Here is a 26014-nt window from a genome sequence, read left to right as displayed (position 1 = left end):
GATCTGTCTTAATACAGGAGGATAATTGGTTGAGAATAAGTCAGAATGAGATGCTGTTAAATGAATTCCAAGATATGGGATTGATTTTTCTGCCCATGTGAATGGGAGTGCAGCCCTAGCCGGGATCAATTCCATGTTTGTGAGTGAAATATTAAGCACTAGGCATTTCTTAGGATTAATCATAAGGCCGGATAGGGCTGCAAATCCATCAAGAGCTGGTATTAAGTTAGGACCAGAGACCTGTGGTGATGATAGAAAAAGTAATATATCGTCTGCAAATATACATAATTTGTGTGTAATACCTCCTACTTCAATGCCAGTTATAGTTTGGTTTGTTCTGATGTATTGGGCCATGGGTTCGAGTATAAGGGCAAATAATAAGGGAGATAATGGGCAACCCTGTCGGGTACCTCTTTCGATATTAAAGGCTTCAAATTTGTATCCAGCATATTTTATATAGGCTTTGGGTTTATTATATAATGCTTTGATCCATGTTAAAAAGTGGGGTCCAAAACCCCATTTTTGTAATGAATATTGCATATATTGCCAGGATATTGTGTCAAATGCCCTCTTAATATCGAGAGATAGAAAACATAAAGGGATTTTCCGTTTTTTAGCAATATGTGCCAATAACACTGCCCTGCGTATATTATCGCCTGCCTGTCTATTTGGCATGAAGCCTACTTGATCTCTATGTATTAATTTTCCTACAATGCTATTGAGGCGTTTTGCTATTATTTTTGCTAATAATTTAATATCGAGGTTTAACAGAGAGATAGGCCGATAATTCACACAGGAAGTATCATCAGAAAGGGGTTTTGGGATCATACAAACAATTGCCATTAGTGTTTCTTGCCGAAAAGAATGTCCATCTAGAAGATTGTTAAAAGTTTCAGTGAGAATGGGAGAGAGTATTTCTGAGAATGTTTTATAGTATAAAGCCGAGTAGCCGTCTGGGCCTGGTCTTTTGTTAAGTTTTAGGTCTTTTATGGCGTTAGCAACTTCATCTATAGTTATAGGCTCATCCAAACTGCTTTTTTGATTCTGAGATAATTCAGGTAAGGTTATTTTTGAGAAGAAGGATTCAGCCTCTGTAGGATTAAATTCATTGTTTGTCTTGTATAAAGTTGCGAGATGTGAGTGAAATTTATGGACTATTTTAACTGGATTACAAGTGTAAACATTTTTTGATAATTTCAAACGTATTGGTTTGAAAGATTTGTTAGTTGAATTTAATGCCCCAGCCAAATATGTACCTGGTTTGTTTGTATTCATGTAGAAATTGTGTTTGGAGCGTTTGAGGGATTTATCAACTGACTCAGTGAGAAATAGATCGTATTCCAATCTAGATTTTTCCAGATGAGATTTTGTACTCTGAGATGGATTATCTTGAAATGATATGTAGGCTGCATTAAAATTGAGTTCTAGTTTTTTTGCTAGATTTTTGCGTTCCCGTTTAAATAGTGCCATTTGTCTTTGTATTGTACCACGCAAGACAGGCTTATGAGCTTCCCACAGTGTTATTGGGGAGATGTCTGTTGTATTATTAATTGATATGTATTCCTTTAAAGCTTGTTCAATGGCCATCTGATGTAGTGGGTGTTTGAGCATTATGTCCGGTAAGTACCACGTTGGGTCATGCGCTTTTGGTATGGCTGAGGCTATAGTAGTGTATACTGCATTATGGTCAGACCACGGAATCGGAATTATATCTGATGCAATAATTTCTGGTATCATTCCTATTGTTAGAAAAATGTGATCTATTCTGGTGAAGGTTTGATGAGGGTGCGAGAAATAAGTGAATTTCTTTTTCATTGGATTACTTTCTCTCCATGAATCTACCAGATTGTATTTGGAAAGAAGTTGAGAAAAAGGTAATCTAGAGGTTATTTTGGATGGTGTAAAAGGTGATTTATCTAGAAATGGGAGGAGGACCTGGTTCGAATCCCCACACATTATCACTGTTCCTATTTTGTGTGTATTAATCACTTGTAATATATGTGAGAGGAATGGTGTAGGTTGTTTGTTAGGAACGTAGTAGGAAATCACAGTGATTGCTGTATCCATTATATAACCCATGAGTATCAGGTATCTACCTTCTGGGTCTTTAATTTCTGATGATAAGGTGAATGGTGTGGATCGGTGAAATGCAATTAGAGTTCCCCTTTGCTTGGTACAGGCAGAAGCCGTGTAAATTTGTTGATAAAAAGGAGAAATATATTTTGGAGTAGAATCTTTGGTGAAGTGTGTTTCTTGGAGGCATACTATGTGAGCCTTCTTGTTATGGAAAGTACGGAAGGCTTTGGTCCTTTTTTGAGGGACATTTATTCCCTGAACATTCAGGGAAAGTATATTTAGTGGTGCCATAGCAATAGATCAAATAGTTTTGACTTACTTTTTGTTATGCAGAGCTGACTGCGCAGATCAACCTGTGTGGACTGAAGAGATGAATAGATAGAAAAGAAACCAGTGAATTCTGGAGTAAAGAGTAAACAAAAAACATATGAGATTAGATGATACATTGTATAAATTATTTTTTGCAAGTAATCACAATTTACCCGTGAAAGAGAATAAATATCTCTCTCAGGGGAATAAGTGCCTTCGTCACACTCCCACATAATATGGTTGGGAGAATGAGGAGGGCTAATGGGGGTACACGGATCTTCCGCTTACAGGAGAGAAGTGCTATGTCAAAAGACATCAAAATGATGTTTCATTAATTGGAGTGCAGAATATAGTTTTTGTTGAAATTATTTATTCCAGGGTGGTTGTATATGGTTAGTCTTGCCCTAGGCTAAATAATTCAGTTAGAAAGGTACTGTTAATAACTTTGGTATTGATGAAGATAGTTTGAATTATTTTGGGACTTTAACCTCTCCAGAGTAAACAATTACATATTTTATTCATATGTAACTGTTTAGATATGTTAACTCATAAAATTGAGGTTGTATTGCTTCAGATTAGAATAAACAAAAACATAATTCTAGGAACTAGTTAGGTAATAATATATTTGTTTTAAGAAAAGAAAGAAAAAGCTTCCATTACTTCTGGATTATTGAACATATTTGTCCTAAAAAGTAATAAATCTATTGTTATTACCTGATAATATATAACTGAACAAGAATTTCCTTATTTCACTTATATATTCTAAGGCTATATGAATCAGAAGTAATAAGAAATATAACTGGAATGTAACATGATCCCACACAGTGTGTGACTATCAGAATGCAGTTACATTCAGTTATAAATACAGGTTTTTTTATAGAGAACCATCTCTTAGTATAATAAATGAAGAGATATCAGGAATTAGGATGTCAGTCCATTGAATCTTCTTGGTCCATGGATGATGTGGCATAACGGCCTCTTTTGTGAGAATGATGATTCCCATTTTGTTCTGGAATTTTCTGGGTGCTGCCTGAAGGTGAAGATGATGCCATTCTTCTGCGTGTGGGAGTGTTGCTGCTTGTGGGTTCTGTCAGATTTAATTTTAAAAGGGTTTGTTGTAGTTCATCTGCTGATCTGCTTCTGTAAATTGTACCTTGGTCATTAAATCTGACTGAAAAGGGGAAGCCCCATTGATACATAATGTTGTGGCATTGCAGTTCCATTAGTTGGGGTTTCATGGATCGTCTTTTAGTAATAGTAAGTTGGGATAGGTCAGCAAAAATTTGATAATTGTGTCCTTGAAAATTAAGTTCCTTTTTTTCTCTTGCAGCAATTAGTATTTGTTCTTTCGTTCTGTAATAATGAAATTTTGTGATTATATCACGTGGGGGTCCATCTTTCTTTTTGGCTGTGAGGGCTCTGTGTACTCTGTCCAGTTCTAAACGTTCAATAGGGATATCTGGCTTTAGTTCTTGTAATAGAGCAGTAATAGTAGATTGCAGGTCTGTCACAGTTTCAGGTATTCCCCTTATGCGCAAGTTTGAACGTCTGGCTCTATTTTCATAATCTTCGAGCTTAGTTTGAAGTATTAAATTCTCTTTTTTTAATTGTTCCAATTCTGTTATATTTTCTTGGGTTGTAATTTCAATTTCATCCATTTTTATTTCTAAGGCTGCGGTGCGGTTTCCCAGCTCTCTTATTTCTTTGGTTAGGCTTTTTGTTATTTGGTCTGAGGTTTGTTTTAAAGCCTTATGAAGCATCTTTTCAAATTGTAATAATATTACTGGGGATACTGAGGAGGCTTGTGGAGAAGTTTGTGAGAGGATTTGTTCTGTATCTGACTCAAATGGAGAGTCTTGCTGTGACATTTTCTGTCTGTGAGGGCGCCCTGATGCTGTATCTTGTGAGGTGACTGGAGCTGCTTCAGCTGCAGTGAGTGCCTGTGAGCTCTTTGTGAGGTGATTTTTATTTCTGCCACGGTTTCCTCCCAGTACCATATTTCCTGCCCAAACTTTCACAGTTTGTTCCCTGGGGCAAAAAGGTTCAAATGGATACCTTTTGAGCCTGCAGGCTCCGCTTTGTCCTTCTCTTCTCTCCTCAGCAGTGTGGAGCTCTAACAATGCATGTCTACTCTGCTAGGCTCCGCCTCCTGCCCCCCTACTTACAAAATTTTAAACCCTAACCCCACTCTACCCCTAACACCCAAACTTTGGCCACACTGCACTTTACTCCTTTGTGCCGCGTACACACGAGCGGACTTTTCGACCAAACTGGTCCGACGGTCTATCCGACGGACTTTCGGCGGACTTCCGATGGACTTTCTGAACAAATGGACTTGCCTGCACACGATCACACCAAAGTCTTACGGATTCATATGTGATGACGTACGACCGGACTAAAATAAGCTTTTGACCGAACTCGAGTCCGTTGGAAAGATTTGAAATGCCGCGTACACACGAGCGGACTTTTTAACTGGACTGGTCCGACGGTCTATCCGATGGACTTTCGGCGGACTTCAGATGGACTTTCCGAACAAACGGACTTACCTACACACAATCACACCAAAGTCCGACGGATTCGTACATGATGACGTACGACCAGACTAAAATAAGGAAGTTGATAGCCAGTAGCCAATAGCTGCCCTAGCGTCAGTTTTCGGCCATCGGACTAGCATACAGACGAGCTGACTTTTCGACCGGACTCGAGTCCGTCGGAAAGATTTGAAACATGTTCCAAATCTAAAGTCCGTCAGATTTTCGACCAAAAAAGTCCGCTGCAGGTCCGATGAAGCCCACACATGGTCGAATTGCCCGCAGGACTCGGTCCGTCGGACCAGTCCGGTCAAAAAGTCCGCTCGTGTGTACACGGCAAAACATGTTCCAAATCTAAAGTCCGTCAGATTTTCAACCGAAAATGTCCGCTGCAGGTCCGATGAAGCCCACACACGGTCGAATTATCCGCCGGACTCGGTCCGTCGGACCAGTCCAGTCGAAAAAGTCTGCTCGTGTGTACGCGGCATAAGACTTAAAGGGAACATGTCCCCTCCATCTTCTCAGTGATCTTTAAGCCATTACTCAGCTTTTCCATTCAAGTATTCATTGTCCTTTTTTCTGATCAAAAGGTCTCCCAGCTATCACTCTAAAAAGGCTGCCCATTTGCTGCTGGGTGCCACCATTTTGTCTCCTATGTCAGTGGCCCCAGCTGCCAAGTACCTGTCTCAATCAAATTATACACACACGGTAGAATCCCAGCTAAATCTATGCTTCTGCAAACCCAGCCTCTGCACTGACAACACAATCAGTGCAGGGCTGCACTGAGATCAATAGAAGGCAGAAAGCAACTGGGATGAGGTTCAGGTTCGTTGCTACCGTTGGTTTTCAAAATTCATGGTCTTGATAAATTTATGTCTGAAACTGCATAGAGAAATTGTTTTTTCACCATAGTGAACTGCATGGCTTTTGAGACAATAAGGGGGCTTCAACGCCAGTCCCGTTATAATAAAAGGATGGTAGGCACAGAACAGACATAATCTCATCAGAAACTGCATAGGGAGAGATTAGGGCCTCCTTTGCTGCTTTTTTTTGTTCTTATTATTAGGGGGTTTTTTATCCTTAATTTTAGTTTTTGGTTTAAAAAAGGCCTGGATTCTTTCCTAAATGTACATAATATAACTGGGTACTAACATTTATAGGTAAAGTTGATCCAGGGAAATATCCTATTGCCTCTCGGGGGATCAAGAAGCATTTTTTTCCCCTGCTGTAGCAAATTGGAGCATGCTGTGCTGGGGTTTTTTGCCTTCCTCTGGATCAACTGTGGGTAAAAGATTCTGTATATGGGATTGTATTTTTTTTGGTTGAACTGGATGGACTTGTTGTTTTTTTTTTCAACCTGACTAACTATATGTAACTATGTGGTTGACTTGAAGGCAGCAGTCATTTTTAATGTTATCTCAGTCATAGCAAATGTTGCTTTGTTTGCTGCATAGCATTACTTAAAAAAAAAGTAATGCTTTTTTTTAAGTAATGGGCGCTCACATGACCCGCCGGAGATTGGTGCAGTAAATAAGGTAAATTCCGCAATAAATTTACAAAAGGAAACACGCTTCAAATTATATAAAAACAGATTGCATAATTTTACAATGACTTTAACCAAGGTTTATTTTTGGGATTACAGAATGTCATAATGCTGACGGGGGAGAGGGGGTGAAAAGACAGAGAACACAGGAACTTGTTTATAAACATTTTATTGTTTTATTCCAGGTTTTTTTTAGAACATAGAGAGGGGTAAATGACACAGCTGTCTATCATGCTTTAAAGGATCAGGATATTATTATTATTTTTTTTTTTTTAGGGTTACAACCACTTTAACATCATCATGACATGACTGTATTTGAATAAATGTAGATTAATGTACATACCGTAAATAAATGCCCTGAAAATAAGCCCTGGTGTGTTCTTTTTAGCCAAAATTATTATCTTATTTTCGGGGAAACATGGTAAAACACACATACATACAAATAGCCTTTTAAAAATCGGCAGTGCTTTACCCTACAGCTTCCTGCCGGGTATTGCACTGTAGGGGGAGACAAAGAGCACAGCACACACTGTGCTTTCACTTTAGATGTAATCAATGTGGCAAGCTCCCTGCACAGTGTCGATAACAGTTCGGCTTAGGATCGGGGAGCTCGGTCTCAGCTGCCCTTGCCGCTCCTTCTATCGAGGTATACAAGATGCAGCAGCATGGGGCCCGGTCGCCATGGCGACCTCAGCGACCCCTATACTTCCGCCACTGCTACCTCACTAAAACTGTTATGCTGCTGCCCACCTTTCCCCACTGTATCATCTGTAGTCTCCTAATTCTTGGTGAGAGTTTGACAGAAACTGACCAGCAGCACTACATTTTTTAAATTATTTTTATTTTACAAAGAATACAGTAGACTACTCATCCAAGTAAAACACAAAGTAATCACTAAGGTGATTAGAGTCTGAGATAGGACTATATGGACAAAACAAGAGACATAGCGGTGTTCCAAGAACTTTGTAAGTTTGCACATTATCTATTTATTATATAGACCAGGGATATGCAATTAGCGGACCTCCAGCTGTTGCAAAACTACAAGTCCCATCATGCCTCTGCCTGTGGGTGTCATGCTTGTGGCTGTCAGAATCTTGCTATGCTTCATGGGAGTTGTAGTTCTGCAACAGCTGGAGGTCCGCTAATTGCATATCCCTGATATAGATCATTATACTAAGAATATACTGGAACAAACTTTGTGACTCTAAGATAGTACATAAAAAGAACAAGTACCCTCACGTAGAACCAGATAACAAAAAACAATACAGTCCAACTCAAACACACATGACAGAAGATGCCCAGGTAAGGCCCTAAGTAGAAGTGTACCAGTGTTAGGTGTACTACTCGACTAAGCCCATGGGACCACCAAATAAGCTCAATAAGCCAAAGAGTAAACAAAGACATTCCAATAGAACCAGGTTCTACAACATTGTTCCCCTTTCCCATTGACAGATGCTACAGTCTCTTCCATGAGCTGGATTTCATTAAAGCTGTATTAAACCCAAAACAAGTTTTTATTATATTGCAGCTTACCGATTCTTAAAAGTAATAAGAGAAACAAATTGTTAACCCAGCTCCACTGCCAACATAAAAGTCCACAAACTGTGATCCGGTGCGCTAGCCAGGACGTTCATGCCCCACAGATACGATACTTAAATCAGGAAGGCTGGCAACCCGGATGCTCTTGAATAAAAGTACTTTATTAGTTAAATGGGTACATGGGTACAGGCTATACGCTGACACCTTTTCGGCTAAGAAGCCTTCATCAAAGCATTGCTTTGATGAAGGCTTCTTAGCCGAAACACGTCAGTGTAGTGCATAGCCTGTACCCATGTAACTAATAAAGTATTGTTATTCAAGAGCATCTGAGTTGCCAGCCTTCCTGATTTAAGTATCTTTCTTCTATTTTCATCTGGTGATCCAGCCAGCAAGTCTGTTGTTTTTCAAAAGCACAAGCTCTCCAGCAGAATGTATCAGTTTACATTGATGATACAAACCATTTAATAGTGGCAGGGGTGATTAACCACTTCCCATCCGGCCTATAGCAGAATGACGGCTGGGAAGTGGTTCTGTTATCCTGCCTGGGCGTCATATGACGTCCAGCAGAAAAACATGCCTGCGCGCGCCCGCGGGGGCGCGCAGCAATGTGATAGCGAGAGCGGTGTGTCAGTCTGACACCCCGCATCTCCGATCGTGATAAGAAGCCTCTGTCAGAGGCTTCTTACCACGTAATCAGCTGTGACCAATCACAGCTGATCACAGCGTGAACCAGTAAGTGTTGGTAAACAGTATTCCTCGGTTCGCGCTGACAGGGAGAGCCGATCGGAGCCGTCTCCCTGTCAGAGGGGGGGAGTCTGTGCTGATAATCAGCACATTGATTATCAGCACAGCCCCCTCAGATGTGCAAAAAACACTACCTATCAGTGCCCAGCATTCCCCCAATAAAAAACCCTTCAAGTGCCCACCACAGTGCCAATCAGTGCCCACCACAGTGCCAATCAGAGCCCACCACAGTGCCAATCAGTGCCCAACACAGTGCCAATCAGTGCCCAGCAGTAACACCTGTCAGTAACACATCAGTACCTCATCATCAGTGCTGCTCATCAGTGCCACCTGTCAGTGCCCATCACAGCCACCTGTCAGTGCCCATCAGTGCCGCCTGTCAGTGCCCATCAGTGCCGTCTATCAGTGCCCATCAGTGCTGCATATCAGTGCCCATCAGTGCTGCATATCAGTGCCGCCTATCAGTGCCCATCAATTCTACATATCAGTGCCTCCTCATCAATGCCCATCAGTGCCAACTCATCAGTGCCCATCAGTGCCGCCTCATTAGTGCCCGTCATTGAAGGGGAAAACAAAATTTTATGACAAAAACTAAGAAAAACTTTTTTTTCAAAAATTTGGGTCTTTTTTAGTTTGTTTATCAAAGAATAAAAACCCCAGAGGTGATTAAAGCGGATCTTCACCCGTTTTTGAATCAGCATCTCGGTGGCTTCTAAAAGCAACACCGAGTGCCATATGGAGCTTTTTTTTTTTTTTTTTTTTTACTTACCTTACGTTATCTGTGTTTCTTTTCTTCTGTCCCTGCGGCTGTGGGCGTGGACTTTGCGGGTATTGTCGTCATATCCTTCGTTACCCGCAATGTCTCCTGGGATCTCATTGTCTTTCATCCCAGGAGACATTGCGGATAACCTCCGCCAAATCTCGTGAGACTTGCCATCACAACGGGGCGGGACTTCCTACGATGACGCCGGTTGTGATGGCAACCTGAGCTCTTGACGGTGCTATGTTTTGTCTTCACTGCGCATGCGCGAGATCGGGGCTAGAACGGGCGGTGCATGCTGGTCGAGCTGCATCACCGTATCCCGGAAGAGGATGCCTGTGGGATTCACATGCCCACAGGCAAGATGAAAACCAACTACAGGAAGTTTTAAAAGTTATCTTTACTAAAGGAAAATGAGAGCAGAAAGCTGCAGAAACGGAAAAAGTAAGTTAAAGATTTAAATGGATTAAACAGTGTCAGTGGTAGAAAAAAAAAAATTATGTGTAGACAGTGAAACACCGCTTTAAATACCACCAAAAGAAAGCTCTATTTGTGGGAAGAAAATGGTAAAAATTTTATTTGGGTACAGTGTTACATGACCGTGCAATTGTCATTAAAAGTGTGACAGCACTGAAAGCTGAAAATTGTCCTGGGCAGGAAGGGGCGAAAGTGCCTGGTATTGATTTATTAGCTTTTATTTATTCATGCAAAAACTTTATCCTAAAAAGGAAAAGAGTTAATACTCATGCTGCTCTCCCTTGTGTGTTTGCGGGTTTTCCTCTGGGGTTCAGTCTCCCTCCTGTGTGATATAAAGGGAAGTGGCCCAGATCCTGGGGAGGGGAAGGGCCAAGCATGGGGAACCCGGGGACCCTGGAACGGACTACAGAGGCTCCAAATTATGTCCTAAGAAGCTTGTTGGAAAGCGATCCCATTGGAATACTCAAAGGACATGAACTACTTTGTTCAAGCTATCGCCAGTTTGGACTTTTTCTAAAGATGTTACAGCTGCACAGGTAACCTGGGGAGGTCACAGTTAAGCTTAATTAGGGAAAGGACATTGTCTCATGTTGTACATGTTCTTTTTTTTTTGTTTCATAAATTTTATTGAGTAACAAAACAGCATACATCATATATAACTGTAACATTAGAATAGATTTAGGTTCTGGATCATAAAACATTACATAACTAATAGGAATTGTGCTAAATATATTCAAAATGTGAATTTCGTATTACAAGGTATAGCATGATATACACATAGATATCATATCATTGAAGTTATAAGTAACATTTGCATTATCAAAGCTATATTAACCACTTCAATACAGGGCTTTTATACACCCTTCCTTCCCAGACCAATTTTTAGCTTTCAGTGCTCTCACACTTTGAATAACAATTACTCAGTCATGCTACACTCTACCCAAACCAAGTTTTTATCATTTTTTTTTCTCACAAACAGAGCTTTCTTTTGGTGGTATTTAATCACCGCTGGGTTTTTTTTTTTTTCAATTGTAAAATTTTGCAAATAAGTAATTTTTCTTCATAAATTTGGGCCAAAATGTATACTGCTACATATCTTTAGTAAAAATAACCCAAATAAGTGTATTTTATTTGGTCTTTGTGAAAGTTATGGAGTCCACAAGCTATGGTGCAAATCATTGAAAAATGATCACATCTGATCACACCTGATGTACTGAAGGCCTATCTCATTTCTTGAGACCCTAACAAGCCAGGAAAATACAAATACCACCCAAATTACCCCTTTTTTGGAAAGCAGACATTCCAAGGTATTTAGTAAGAGGCATGGTGAGATTTTTGAAGTTGTAATTTTTTCCCACAATTCTTGGGAATTTTTTTTCTTTTTGCACAAAATTGTCATAATAACAAGTTATTTCTCTCACACAGCACATGCATACTTGCAATGACACCCCAAAATACATTCTGCTACTCCTGAGTATAATGATACCACAAGTGTGAGACTTTTACACAGCCTGGCCACATACAGAGGCCCAACATTGAAATAGCACCTTCAGGCATTCTAGGAGCATAAATTACACATCTCATTTCTCAACCACCTATTACACTTTTGAAGGCCCTGGAGCACCAGGACAATGGAAACGCCCACAAAATGACCCCATTTTGGAAAGATAACACCCCAACGTATAATCTATGAGGCATAATGAGTCTTTTGAATGGTTCATTTTTTTCCCAAAGTTTTTGGAATATGTGGGAAAAAAATGAAAACGCATTTTTTTATACAAAGCTGTCCATTTATAAGATATTTCCAACACATAGCATGTACATAGCAAAACTGACACCCCAGAATGCATTCTGCTACTCCTCCCGAGTATGGCGATACCACATGTGTGAAACTTTTACACAGCTTGGCCACATACAGAGGACCAACATTGAAGTAGCACCGTCAGGTGTTCTACAAGCATAAATTACACATCTCATTTCTCAACCACCTATAACACTTTTGAAGACCCTGGAGCACCAGGACAATGGAAACGCCCACAAAATTACCCCATTTTGGAAAGCTAACATGCCAATGTATAATCTATGAGGCATAATAAGTCTTTTGAATGGTTCGTTTTTTTCCAGAAGTTTTTGGGAAATGTGGAAAAAAATGAAAACGCATGTTTTTACACAATGTTGTCAATTTATAAGATATTGCCAACACATAGCATGTACATAGCAAAAAGGATACCCCAAAATACATTCTGCTACTCCTCCTGAGTATGATGATACCACATGTGTGAGACTTTTACACAGCCTGGCCACATACAGAGGCCCAACATCCATGTCAGGTGTTCTAGGAGCATAAATTACACACATAAATTCTTGCCAACCTATCACATTGTTGAAGGCCCTTCATATTTCTAACACAGCATGTACTCTACATACCAATTACAAACCAAAATACATTCTGCTGAGCAAAGGGTAAAGAAAAGATTACCTGCGGTTTTAGTAGTGCAGTGGTCCACAGAGGAGAGCATCAGTCCAGGCAACAGGCAGGAATGTGGACAGCGACAGCAAAACAGGCAGCAGGCAGGAATAGTCAGTACAGGTAGAGATGTTGTCAGCACAGCCAAAGCATTGGTCCAGATAGCAGGCAGGGATGTGGTCAGCAGCGGCAAAAGGATCAAAGGATCGTCCATGCAGCAGGCAGGAATACTGACCATAGTTAGTACATGCAGCAGGCAGAGGTATGGTCAGCACAACCAGAGTATTTGTCCAGGGAGCAGGCAGGACCATCAAGCTTAGGGCATCGGTCAGGAAAATATGGGGACAGGGGTAGAGGCTTCTCCCACCCAAATCGCTTTGAAGCCTCCGGACAACCAGGCCCTGTTCTGGGAACACAGAAAACCAAAAACTGGTTTTCTGAATGCAGAACACTATTCTGGAGCCCCTCACATATGTGAGACCCCTGTGTAGCAGGGAGAAAGATCAATCCAAGGGGCAGGCAAAAACATGGTCAACAGGCAGAGGTCAGTGCAGGTAAAAGGCAGAAATAGACGGTAGGCAGAGGCATAGTCAATACAGTCCAGGGTCAGTTCACGTGAAAGGCAGAAACATGGCGGATAAACAATGTAGACGGTAGGCAGAGGTATAGTCGAGAAACAGGCCAGGGTCAGTTCACATGGAAGACAATGATATGGTTGGTTGAGGCAGGGAAATATTCAGGACAGAAATTGAAAACGGGGGAATGGCAGTATTAGAAATATGGGCTAATAGTTTTCGAGAGTGTGATATCGCTTGAAGCATTCTCCGATGCAAAGGCCAGGTTGGGAGGGACAGTCGGGACAATGGAAGTTGGTGTCTTTCCTATTTCCTCTTTTGGTGCACACCCAACATTTTTTTTGGCGTCGTCTTCCGGATCCTGTTGGTGGAATATGGTCCGGAAAATGGCACTCATGTAGTCTGCTGACATAATCAGAGCGAATGCTTTCTGGGGGGGATACTTGTTGGTAGATCAGGGCAGTGACAATGTCTTCAATAAACTTTATGAGGGTGGTGGGTGTTTCCGTTGATTTTTGGTAGATGATGAAAGAATTTAAAAGGGCCAAATGAAAAAAGGAAATTGCGACTTTTTTGTACCAGAAGAGGGATTTTCTTGTTGAAAGATAGGGCTGCAACATTTGATCATTTAAATCCACCCCCCCATGAATTTATTGTACTCATTGATACAGGAAGGCTTGCGAATGGGACCGCATCTTCTGCGAAGTTCCACCGAGGTGTCATAACCATTGTGGATGGTGGACATGATGTACACATCTTTTCAAGGCAAGCTTGAGCGGAATTCCGTTGGAAAAAGACATCCAAGTTTTTTCTGACGGAAAATCCGCTCGTGTGTACGGGGCATAAGAATGGTTCTAATACTCAGGTGTAAGTTCTGCTTACTGTGTTTATTGAAGTGTACAAATCTGGACTTTTTTTTTTTTTTTTTTTTAGTAAATATCAATTCCATACCTAGAATAAACTTTTTTTGTTTTTTGATGTTTTTTTTTGTATTTTTGTGGCAGGGAGGTACAGATTGCACTGATAAATGTATTCGTGTGCTTTCCTTTAACCTACTGTTTCCTGAAAAAAACCCTATACTGGTTTCCTGCCTCTCTTGAAATAAAGACCACTCATTATAAAACCTCATAAACATCTGCTCCATTTTTCTGTGAGTATTTTTTCAGTATATGCTCACGTGTGCTCTGTAGAAGGGCAATGTATTTCATACTTATATTATTTTATGGTATTGTATATTTTTTCCTCTATCCTATATTATGTGATCTTTTAGTATTTTAAAGGCCAAATTAACCTTTTACATGAACTAGCCCATGTAGTTAAGGGGCCTGTAACATTAGTTAAAAAAAGGGGGGCTATGAAATCAAAGATAGACATTTTATTTATTCAATAATCAACAGGTTAGACAAATGTGAAAACTGAAAGGACAGCCAAAGCCTGGGATTGAAGGAACTCAGTTTTATTGATCCCCCAGACAGGTCCTCTGGGCTTGTGTGCAGCTGAATGTGGACAGTTTTGGACTTATTGGCTGCAAAGTCAGCAGCAGAAAAACAAATCTGTACATTCTGGGATTCCAATTCTCTACAAAACTTTTTTCTTTTTTTAGTTTAGAGAAAATATTTTTTCATCTCTAATAATGTTCAAAATATCGGTCTCAGGGAAATGAACTAACTAGTGATACGTATTACCATACATACATGTACAGTATCTCACAAAAGTGAGTACACCCCTCACATTTTTGTAAATATTTTATTATATCTTTTCATGTGACAACACTGAAGAAATTACACTTTGTTACAATGTAAAGTTTCCCTCCCCGGTGTCATGTGACTCGTTAGTGTTACAAGGTCTCAGGTGTGAATGGGGAGCAGGTGTGTTAAATTTGGTGTTATTGCTCTCACTCTCTCATACTGGTCACTTGAAGTTCAAAATGGCACCTCATGTCAAAGAACTCTCTGAGGATCTGAAAAAAAGAATTGTTGCTCTACATAAAGATGGCCAAGGCTATAAGAAGATTGCCAAGACCCTGAAACTGAGCTGCAGCACAGTGGCCAAGACCATACATCTATTTAATAGGACTCAGAACAGGCTTTGCCATGGTCGACCAAAGAAGTTGAGTGCACATGCTCAACGTCATATCCAGAGGTTGTCTTTGGGAAATTGACGTTTGAGTGCTGCCTGCATTGCTGCAAAGGTTGAAGGAAGGGGGTCAGCCTGTCAGTGCTCAAACCATACGCCACACACTGCATAAAATTGGTCTGCATGGCTGTCGTCCCAGAAGGAAGCCTCTTCTAAAGATGATGTACAAGAAAGCCCGCAAACAGTTTGTGGAAGACAAGCAGACAAAGGACAGGGATTACTGGAACCATGTCCTGTGGTCTGATGAGACCAAGATAAACTTATTTGGTTCAGATGGTGTCAACCAGGTGAGGAGTACAAAGACAAGTGTGTCTTATCTACAGTCAAGCGTGGTGGTGAGGGTGTCATGGTCTGGGACTGCATGAGTGCTGCCGGCACTGGGGAGCTACAGTTCATCGAGGGAACCATGAATGCCAACATGTACTGTGACATACTGAAGCAGAGCAGAGCAGAGTATTCCAACATGATAACGACCCCAAACACACCTCCAAGACAACCACTGCCTTGCTAAAGAAGTTGAGGGTAAAGGTGATGGACTGGCCAAGCATGTCTCCAGACCTAAACCCTATTGAGCATCTGTGTGGCATCCTCCAGTGGAAGGTGGAGGAGCGCAAGGTCTCTAACATCCACCAGCTCCGTGATGTCGTCATGGAGGAGTAGAAGAGGACTCCAGTGGCAACCTGTTAAGCTCTGGTGAACTCCATGCCCAAGAGGGCTAAGGCAGTTCTGGAAAATAATGGTGGCCACACAAAATATTGACACTTTGGGCCCAATTTGGACATTTTCACTTAGGGGTGTACTCATATTTGTTGCCAACGGTTTAGACACTAATGGCTGTGTGTTGAGTTATTTTGAGGGGACAGCAAATTTACACTGTTATTCAAGCTGTACACTCACTACTTTACATTATAGCAAAGTGTCATTTCTTCAGTGTTGTCACATGAAAAGATTTAATAAAATATTTACAAAAATGTAAAGGGGTGTACTCACTTTTGTGAGATACTGCATGTCCTATTTGTACAGAACCACCTTGGGGCCAACATAATAGTTATATAAGTCCTGTTTGCGAGGGCAATGTGGACTTGTTGTGACCAGGCAGATGCACTGATGTTGGCAATCCTAACCCTGACCCAGCCATCAGTATGGTCTGGTACATATAACCATTGGTCACTTCAGAAGGCCAGAAACTCCCCTCCCAGCAGGTGAGGTGACACCCAGAAAAGTAGTTGTCCAAGGGGTTAGAGTTCAGCCCACATCTATGCCTCAATACATTAAGCAGCATGAAAAATAAACATTGTAATTCATTTGGGGGTGTGTGTTCAGAATACAGCGGTTACTGAACTTTCTCAGTGTGCTTCCCACCAACAATATAAAACCTACTGCTCCATCATAAGTAGCTTCAGGTAGCTTCAGGTACTAAGAATTCATTTTCAGAGAGATTTCAGAGAGATTGGTGCATCGTATTACCAGTGTCTGTATGCTTGGTATACTACAGGTTTACTACAGGTTACAAGCAGATTATTGTCAGTGTGTGTAAGCTAGAAAATCTGCCAGACCGAGAACTGTGTGTGTATATGGTTGCCTAGCAGACCAGTCAGCTGACAAAATGCAGATGGTGGCAAACTACCCTAAAATATGTGTCTGGGGCGTGGGAGGGTGTGAGCAGTGGAAAATGTGATTGCCGCAAGGTTTATAGCTCGCATGATAACTTGAAGAATCTCAGAAGTGTGTGTGGTAATTATTAGATTGCTCCAAAACCCTAATGCCCCATACACACGATCGGACTTTCCAACAACAAAACCGTGGATTTTTTGTTTGAAGGATGTTGGCTCCAACTTGTCTTGCATACACATGGTCACACAAATGTTGGCCAACAATTACGAACGTAGTGACATACAAGATGTATGTGATATCTCCATCACGAACGCTAGTTTTACAAGACCGAGCATTTCCGGCTCGTACTTGATTCCGAGCATGCGTGGACTTTTGTCCGACGAACGATCGGAAAGTCCGACAACAAACATTTCTTGGCGGAAAATTTGAGCACCTGCTAGCCAACATCAAATGTTCGATGGAGCATGCACACGGTCGGACTTTCCGCCAACACGCTCACAACCAACATTTGTTGTCGGAAAATCCGACCGTGTGTACAGGGCATTAGAGTGCACCAGTTTGTATCTTGCATAAAATCTATGGCCAGCCAGCAAGATTTGGGTGAATTCTCCCACAAGTGGTGATAAGGGATATTGCAGGTTGTTATAACTTTCACAGCAGTTTTACCAAGTAAGCTCTGTCCTCATTCCTCCTCAACCAAATAGGTCTTCACTACAGTTTGCATGCCAGTTTGTGAATCTTTGTGAATGGGTGTCCTTTACAGGACCCCAGTTTAAAATGCACTGAGCCGTTTGTAAAACTATTGTTTAATGCAAATGCCATTTCTGTAGGCTTTAGCTGTCACCCATGAAACCTGGCCAAAAAATTCCCAATGTTTGAATGAATGAATGACTTGTATAGCGCTACCTATGCGAACTGAATCGCCTCAGGGCGCTTTTTGCCGCCGGTGTCCATCTGCGGTATAGCGTGGTCCTTTGCCCCATGGGGTCTCGACACGCTTACAAACACAAATGTTTATATCCATTCTTGATACAAAAAGCCACGCTTGCACAATTCGCCCCCTCTTCCCCTATCCCAGCAACACGGAGCTCAGCCACTGCTGAGATAGGTCGGAGAGTCAGTGCACACTGTGCACTTACTCCTGGGTGTGAGTGCCCAATGCCTGCTGTTTCATGAAAATAAGCAGGGATGTACAAATCTAAACACTGGGAATATTTTGGCCAGGCATTTGTGAAAGAAAAGGCCCAAAGGTATGGCATTGGCAGTAAACACAATTTTTACAAAGGGCGCTGGTCATCATAACCTGAATTGGTGGGTCATAAATTCATGGGACCAAAGGTTAAGATAAGTACTACTTTGTGTTTAATTTTTTTTTTTTTTTTGAATGGGCACTGTAGATTGCTGAAGATCAAGGGAGAATAAGCAGTATTTTTTATGTTTCTCACAAAAGACTGGGTAGTACAGCTATAGGTTTAAGAGCCATTTCAGGAAGCAAGAGGAAGCAATTGCTGAGCTACTAATGGGATCCAGTAAACCCATCAAATTGTGCTAAAATCTGAAAATTTCACTTAGTTTACCTTAAAGTGATTCTAAACCCTTATCATTGTTATATAAAAAAGAGAGGTTTATACTTACCTGCTCTGTGCAATGATATTGCACAGAGTGGCCCCTTACCTCTTCTTTGTTGGTCTCCCCCCCCCCCCCCCAGGAGATGTCTAATCCTCTATTTGTGGTGCACTCCCAAGCCAGGCTGTGTGCATTCATAGACACACAGTGTGTTCCCTCCTCACAGAATTTGATTGACAGCAGCAGGCGCCAATGGCTCCTGTCTAGTGTGTCCTGTGAAAGCTGGAAAAGAGAGGAGTGCTGCTGCAGATGGGCACAGCTCTGGATCGAGAGAGTGGGGTGCTTTTTACCTTAATACAGGGAATGCATTAAGGTAAAAAAAAAACAGCATTTAGAACTAATTTTAATATTAGTTCTGTGTAGTCCCCTGTAAAATAAGAATACACATTTCCATACACAATCAGTAGTAGTGCAGTAGGAGTGTGTACCCAGAAGCCTGTGCTGTTTAACATCCTCTACCTTTGCTTCCTGCATCAACAATCACGTTCAAAGTCAGGTTTCATATTTCTGGCTCTGGCTGTGAGAAATTTCTTAGTACCGCTAACTGAAAGAATGGACTAGGTGGGCTATGCTGCCTGAATGCAGGATGCACTGTGGGCAAACAGTGGGCCTTGCTGCACCGTGCTAAACAGAGGCCATAACGTAAAAAAAAATTAAATATAGCCTAAGCATTGTTACAGTATACACTACAAACGTATGCTATTGTCATTGTAGCCACAAAATATGCCTTACAAAACCTGGTGACAAATAAATATTGTGAAAAAAAAAAAAAAATACAAATTAATTATGTTGCATTACATATACTTTTCTGCATAAAGAATTTAGACCCTTTATCTGAACCTACCTAAAGCCCTCTCTCTGCTAGCCCCTTTTAACTGATCGCTATGTTAAAAATACAAAAATCCCTATCTGAATAGCCCCTTTTACAAAGCTTAATCAGCAGCCACATGAGACTTCAGCCCCAGAGTCTTTTCCTTTTCTGTTTACTTCCTGCATTGGGTCCTTCTTTACGTGTGCATTTTCTTTGCATGTGCACGTCACTGCTTGCTTGACATGGATACTACCTATTGGAAGACCACCCGTGGGGTTCACACAGGAAAGAGAAGAGATCTCCGGACACCATTGCACCAGAACAGGCAGCAGTCAGAGACCTGAACAGGGGACTAATGCCGTGTACACAGGACCGGACTCTTCGACTGGACTGGTCCGTCGGACAATGCGACCGCGTGGGCTTCATCAGACCTTCAGCGGACCTTTTCTGTCGAAAATTAGATAGACTTTAGATTTGGAACATGTTTCAAATCTTTCCGACGGACTCGAGTCAAAAAATCAGTTCGTCTGTATGCTAGTCTGACGGACAAACAACGACGCAAGGGTAGCTAATGGCTACTGGCTATGAACTTCCTTATTCTAGTCTAGTCGTACGTCATAAAATTCAGACGAACGGACTTTCGAACGGACTTTAGTCCGTTCGTGTGTGGGCAAGTCTGGTCGTTCGAAAGTCCGTCGTAACCCCCGTCGAAAGTCCGTCGGAAAGACCGTCGGACCGTTGATGCTGAAAAGTCCGCTCGTGTATACACGGCATTAGGTGAGTATTGCTGGTTCATCAGGTAAAGGGAAAGAAAAGACTGTAAACATAGGTTAGAGAGGGGTGGGAGGAAGGTTTCGTTTGTTCACCAAAAGGCTGGAGAGCAGCACAATATTTCATGTCTGCAGGCAAAAGTGAAGCATGCTGGAGGTTCCTTGCAAATTTGGGACAACGACCCCAAACATACAGCCAGAGTCAGTACAGGGGCGGATCCGGGGGGGGGGGGAACGGGGCAATTGCCACCCCCGAGAAACTTGTTGCCTGCGGGCAGGTGAAATAGCGGGCGGCTCCGCGGGCGGGTGTTATAGCGGGCGGCTCCGTGGGCGGGTGAGAGATTTACTTTTCATTTTGTTCATTGATAAAAAATAAACTATTAACACTTCTATTTTTTCTTAATTTACAGCATTGTTTCACACCTGCCTAACACCTAACACCTAACTGTTGCACATTAGTATATATATATATATATATATATATATATATATATATATATATATATATATATATACAGTATATATATATAGTGTGAGAGATAGAGAGAGAAAGAACGTGAGATTGTGTAAAAGGGATAAAGATAAATAAACCAAATGTACGTACTTTATGTGAAACCCACATTAACCACTAAGCTAGTGTTAGCTTCTGGTATATTTGGGTTTTTATACATTCAATTTTTTTAAAAAGAAAGTGACATTTATACGGATGATTTACAGTAACTACGTACTCAGTGACGAATTTACTCTCTAACCCCCTTTTAGGAGAGAATGCATCAAAGCCAACCCTCCAACATGACAACATTTTCTTTTAGGTAAAATACACTATGGTTACTCTTACATTTAGAGGGAAGTTCCAGGCAATAAATAAAAGCAATCAGTGAACAGCGAGCCAGCCGCTTCTGCCCATCCACAGCCTGGTACTCCAGTGAGCACTGGAGGGGCAGAGTAGAGAGATGGTGACCAGGGATGTACCCAGAGCATTTGGCACCCAGGAGGATCCTACATCTGGTTAAAATGTAAAAACAGTCCACTGTGCCCCCCTGCATACCTCTGCACCCTTTAATATCTCTTTGTCACTACTGTGTACCCCCTCTCCACAACTGCACCTCTGGACCCCTTTACATTACACAGCACCCTGCATCTCTGGACCCCTTTACAACACACAGTACCCTGCACCTCTGGACCCCTTTACATTACACAGCACTCTGCACCTCTGGGCCCCTTTATATTACACATCACCCTGCACCCCTTTACGTTGCACAGCACCCTGCACCTTTGGACCCCTTTACATTACACAGCACCCTGCACCTCTGGACCCCTTTACATTACACAGCACCCTTCACCTCTGGACCCCTTTACATTACACAGCACCCTGCACCTCTGGACCCCTTTACATTTTTTTTTATCCAAAAACAACTTTATTTTGTTCAACATAAACATTAATACATGTCCAGGCTTCAACAGTACTCAGTTACATTGCATAGTTTAGGAATTCTCAATACATTATAGCAAAACCGCTATCCAAAGTGCAGCTCATCATTCTAGTCAATAGTATATTCAAAAACATTTAGTCAGCATTAATACCTAATAATCTCTCCATCACCAGGTCCACCGGGACTAGTCCCGGTACATCTAGCCACGGTCCCCACAGCTTCTCAAACTTTCGGGTACACCCCCTGTGCTGGTATACCATTTTCTCCATTCTGATCATGTTCCCAACTGCAGCTATCCACTCCTTGACTACCAGAACCAATCTGATGTGTTGATCAACAAGTTTGTGGATAAGGGCTACCACATTGAAACCTTATTGAAATTAAAGGACGAGATACAAAAAATGGATCAAGAATCCCTGCTAACAACAAATAGGAATAACACCAATATGAACTCCCTAGGGGATGTGGCTTTTATCACTGGTTTTAATAGCCAATATAGGAATATAGAGCATATAGTGAGGAAATACTGGCCTATTTTAAAATCTGATAGAGTTTTGGGGAATATTCTTAAGAAAAAGCCTCGTTTTATTTACAGGAGGGCACCAACCCTTAGGAACCATCTGGTCCATAATGTGATCGACCCCCCCGAGAAATTTTAAATTGTTTTCGGGTATGAAAGGCTTTTACAGATGCCAAAAATGTTTGGCTTGCCGGGTCAGCAAAAAACAACCGAAGAAACGATCCTCATTCTATTCTAGGAGAGGCATAGAGTATGACATTAGAGAACTAATCACCTGTAATACAAAACATGTGACTTATGTCATCGAATGCCCTTGCCGACTGCAAAATGTGGGCAGGACCACTAGACCCCTATGTGTGCGCATCAAAGAGCACATTAATAATATAAAAAAGGGGTTTCCTAAGCACAACCTCTCAAGACACTTCGACGAATTTCATCATAGGGATCCTTCTGGTTTAATTTTTTATGGTATTGATACCATCAAGGACCATTGGAGGGGGGGTAGTAAAAAGATACAGATATCCCAGAACGAAACCAGATGGATATACCGTCTAGATAGCTTGGTGCCTAGAGGACTTAATGTGGACATAGATTTAAATAGCTTCTTATCGAATTTTTAGCTCCGCCTCCTAACTCATGTATCAATGTATATCTTTAGGATACATAACACATGCCAGTGACCCCTCCTTTTTATTGAGGGTTTAAACTGGGAATATATATTTGCATATATTTCTACAATGAATTATACATTTCTTACCAATTCTATTCATTCCATGATATTTGTTTATATTCCCTTCTGTTCAACATAGCTTCTTTCTCCAGCCCTCTTAGGGCCGATTAATCTATATTAACTTCACATAGAGTAACCAGGGTGGGTACTTTACACCTCCTCCTCTCCTTTTCTTTTATTATTATTTTTTTCATTTTTTCTAATTTACACTTTTTTATATATTTTTTCATTTTTAACATCTGTTTTTTAGTAACAGGGGGTTTCACCAGGATTTGAATTTCCCCCATTTTTATGTACGTGAGATGTTATATATTGATTATCATTGTGAGTTAACATTTTATGGTGCATATAAATTTTTTGCCCTTTTACTCACATTCGTTTTTTATATATAATATTTAATTTTTTATATTTTTTATTATAAAAGACTTTTTTATTATCACTTCTTGGTCTAATATTGATTCCTGCAGAATTTTGTATATTTTAATCACATTGCCGCCATCATTTCAATCAATATCTTGCACTTTCTTGGTCTATTATTGAATTATGTACATTCTTGTAAATTTTATTCTTTCATATCTCTGCCATCATTTTAAACATTATCCTCTATTTATGAGTGGTAGTATTTGAAATGTGCCTTTTGTCCTAATCTGTTTTTCAGTGTTCATATGTGGGCAAATTGTACTATAATCTGTGTGCCTGTCATTTATTTCAAATCTTCTGCTTCGTTTGCACGGAGGCACCCCCCAGAGATACCTATCACACATCTTTTATACCATTTTTATTTTTATTTTTTACTTTTTTCCACCAGGGGGTGTTTGGCCTGTGGGTCCCTTCTTAGTCTCTTCATAAGAGCTCACCTATTATTCCCCGCTGGGTGGGCGTGTTGTTCTTTTACTATTCCCCCAATCTGATTGGACATGCGGCGCCTCCCTGTTGTATATGAGGATGTATGGAGTACCAAGATAGCCACGCCTCAGATGACGTCTTGATGACGAAACGCGTAAGGCGTGGTCACGTTGGTACGCATACGTCGCTGTTAGCTGTTGTTCGTTTTCTTCCGGTTTTTGGCAGTCCGGCTGTGGAACGCACGCCGCTGCCTCGCCACTGTTTCAGCCATCGGCTCTCCAATAGCCGGCGGAGCAGTGCCATTTCTTAGTCAGACTTCATTTGTTTCACCTATTTTAATCATTTTAGTTTTTAATGTAAGCTGACTGGCTAAATAAAATATTTTTTGGATTTACACTATGAGGCTTCTCCATACATATGGATACGCACTGGTGGACTTTTTTAAAGGACTAGCGATAACCCAACCAGGAAGGAGATTGCGGATTCACAGAGGGGGACACCGATTGACTTCTGCCAGTGGATTTACCTTCACTTGCCCATTACCCCTGCAGGGGTTGGGCTTTCCGGTGAGTGGGGACACAATTGGGGGCTCCGGAGGAGGAGATTACACAACGATCACAATAATTCACACGGGATCCTTTGGAAGCAAAGACACTTTTCACAGAGTTTTTCTTTTTTCTTTTTTACATATACAGAACTTTAATTTTGTTTGGACACTTATATCATCTGGATTTTATTTTTGATAATTTTGGTGCACTATCACATCAATTATTTACTACACCATTGATTCTAATTGTGCATTTTTTGGATATATTTTTTGTGTGTTTTTTATTTTTTTTTTTTGCGATTTTTTAAACCAGCACCAATATCACAAACACATTTATATATTTGTCATGTTCATTTTTGAGTGCATGTATTTCTTTTAGGATTATTTACACTTCATTTGCACTTGGCTTTATTATATTATGGGATGTTTTACATTTGTGTTATTTACACATGACATACTGTTTGTTTACCATTTATATATTTGTTCACAATACTTTTTACAGATTGTAACCACATGTTTTGGGGTATTATTTTGATTGCATTCACTTTTGAACAGCGCCACATTCCCCACTAGAGTTTTTTATTTTCATTTTTTGGATTTCACCTAGGTGTTTTTCCATTTTTTTGGGGGGGTGCAGTTCTCTTCAAATATTGTCCTAAGCGCGGAATATTTGAGTTTGTGTAATCCCCCCTCATCTTTAGGGCGCTGTAGGTGCTCAAGTTTGATTCTGGGAGGGCGATTCTTCCAAATTAACAGACGAAAGAGGGAGTTTACCATTCTGAATGTTTTCAAGGGGATCACCACTGGAGAATTGTGAAGTATATACAATAGCTGGGGCATGAGGATCATCTTGATCAGATTCACCCTTCCCGCTATCGATAAACACAGTGAGTTCCATGTCTTACTCCGGTCTTGGAATTTCTGCAGTAATGGGGATATATTCAATTTCCCATACTCTCTCACCATCGGTGTCACTTGAACCCCCAGATACCTAAAGGATGTAGACAGGGGTATGGAGTTGTTAGTGGGTGGCTTGCCCCCTTCATCTAGTCCACCGACCGTACGCATATTTGCGTACTCGGCTTTCGGGGGGTTATACCGGGATGATGCCCGCAGCTGCAGGCATCATCCTGGTACCGTTGTTTAGAGCGGGTGATCGGCTATCCGTATATAACAACCGATGCGGCTAAAAGCCGCTCGGCTGTTATACCGGAGGAGCGGGAGGGGACATCCCCCCTCCCACCGCCTCCCGCCTCTCTTACCGGGCCTCCCATGTGATCGGGAGGCCTGGTGTCCAATCGGGTACCTTCGGCGGCTGGGGGCGGGCTGGAACGAAGCTGTGGGCGGCTTCGTTCCAGCCTTCTCAATGTAAACGCGGAAGCGACGTCATGACGTCACTTCCCGTTTACTCGGCTGCCAATGGCGCCGAATTTAAAAAAATACACAGTATTCAGAATCACCCCCTTTTTTGGCGATCTGAATACTTTTAAGTGTAAAGGAGGGATGGGGGGTATTTTAGACCCCCCATCCCTCCATAAAGAGTACCTGTCACCACCTATTACTGTCACAAGGGATGTTTACATTCTTTGTGACAGCAATAAAAGTAAAAAAAAAACATTTTTTTTAAACACCATTTATTAGTATAAAAATAAATAAAATAAATGTAAAAAAAAAAATTTTTAAAGCGCCCCCATCCCCGCAAGCTCGCGCAGCGAAGAAAACTCATACGGAAGTCGCGCCCGCATATGTAAACGGTGTTCACATCACACATGTGAGGTATCGCCGCGATCGCCAGAGCGAGAGCAATAATTCTAGCCCTAGACCTCCTCTGTAACTCTAACCTGGTAACCGTAAAAAAAATTTAAAGCGTCGCCTATGGAAGTTCATAGTTACCATAGTTTGTCGCCATTCCACGAGTGCGTGCAATTATAAAGCATGACATGTTTGCTATCTGTTTACT

The sequence above is a fragment of the Aquarana catesbeiana genome, linkage group LG01 (assembly GCF_042186555.1).
Source record: "Aquarana catesbeiana isolate 2022-GZ linkage group LG01, ASM4218655v1, whole genome shotgun sequence".
NCBI classification, from domain to species: Eukaryota; Metazoa; Chordata; class Amphibia; order Anura; family Ranidae; genus Aquarana; species Aquarana catesbeiana.
The sequence above is the reverse complement of the archived record's forward strand: the minus strand, read 5'-3'. Positions refer to the sequence as shown.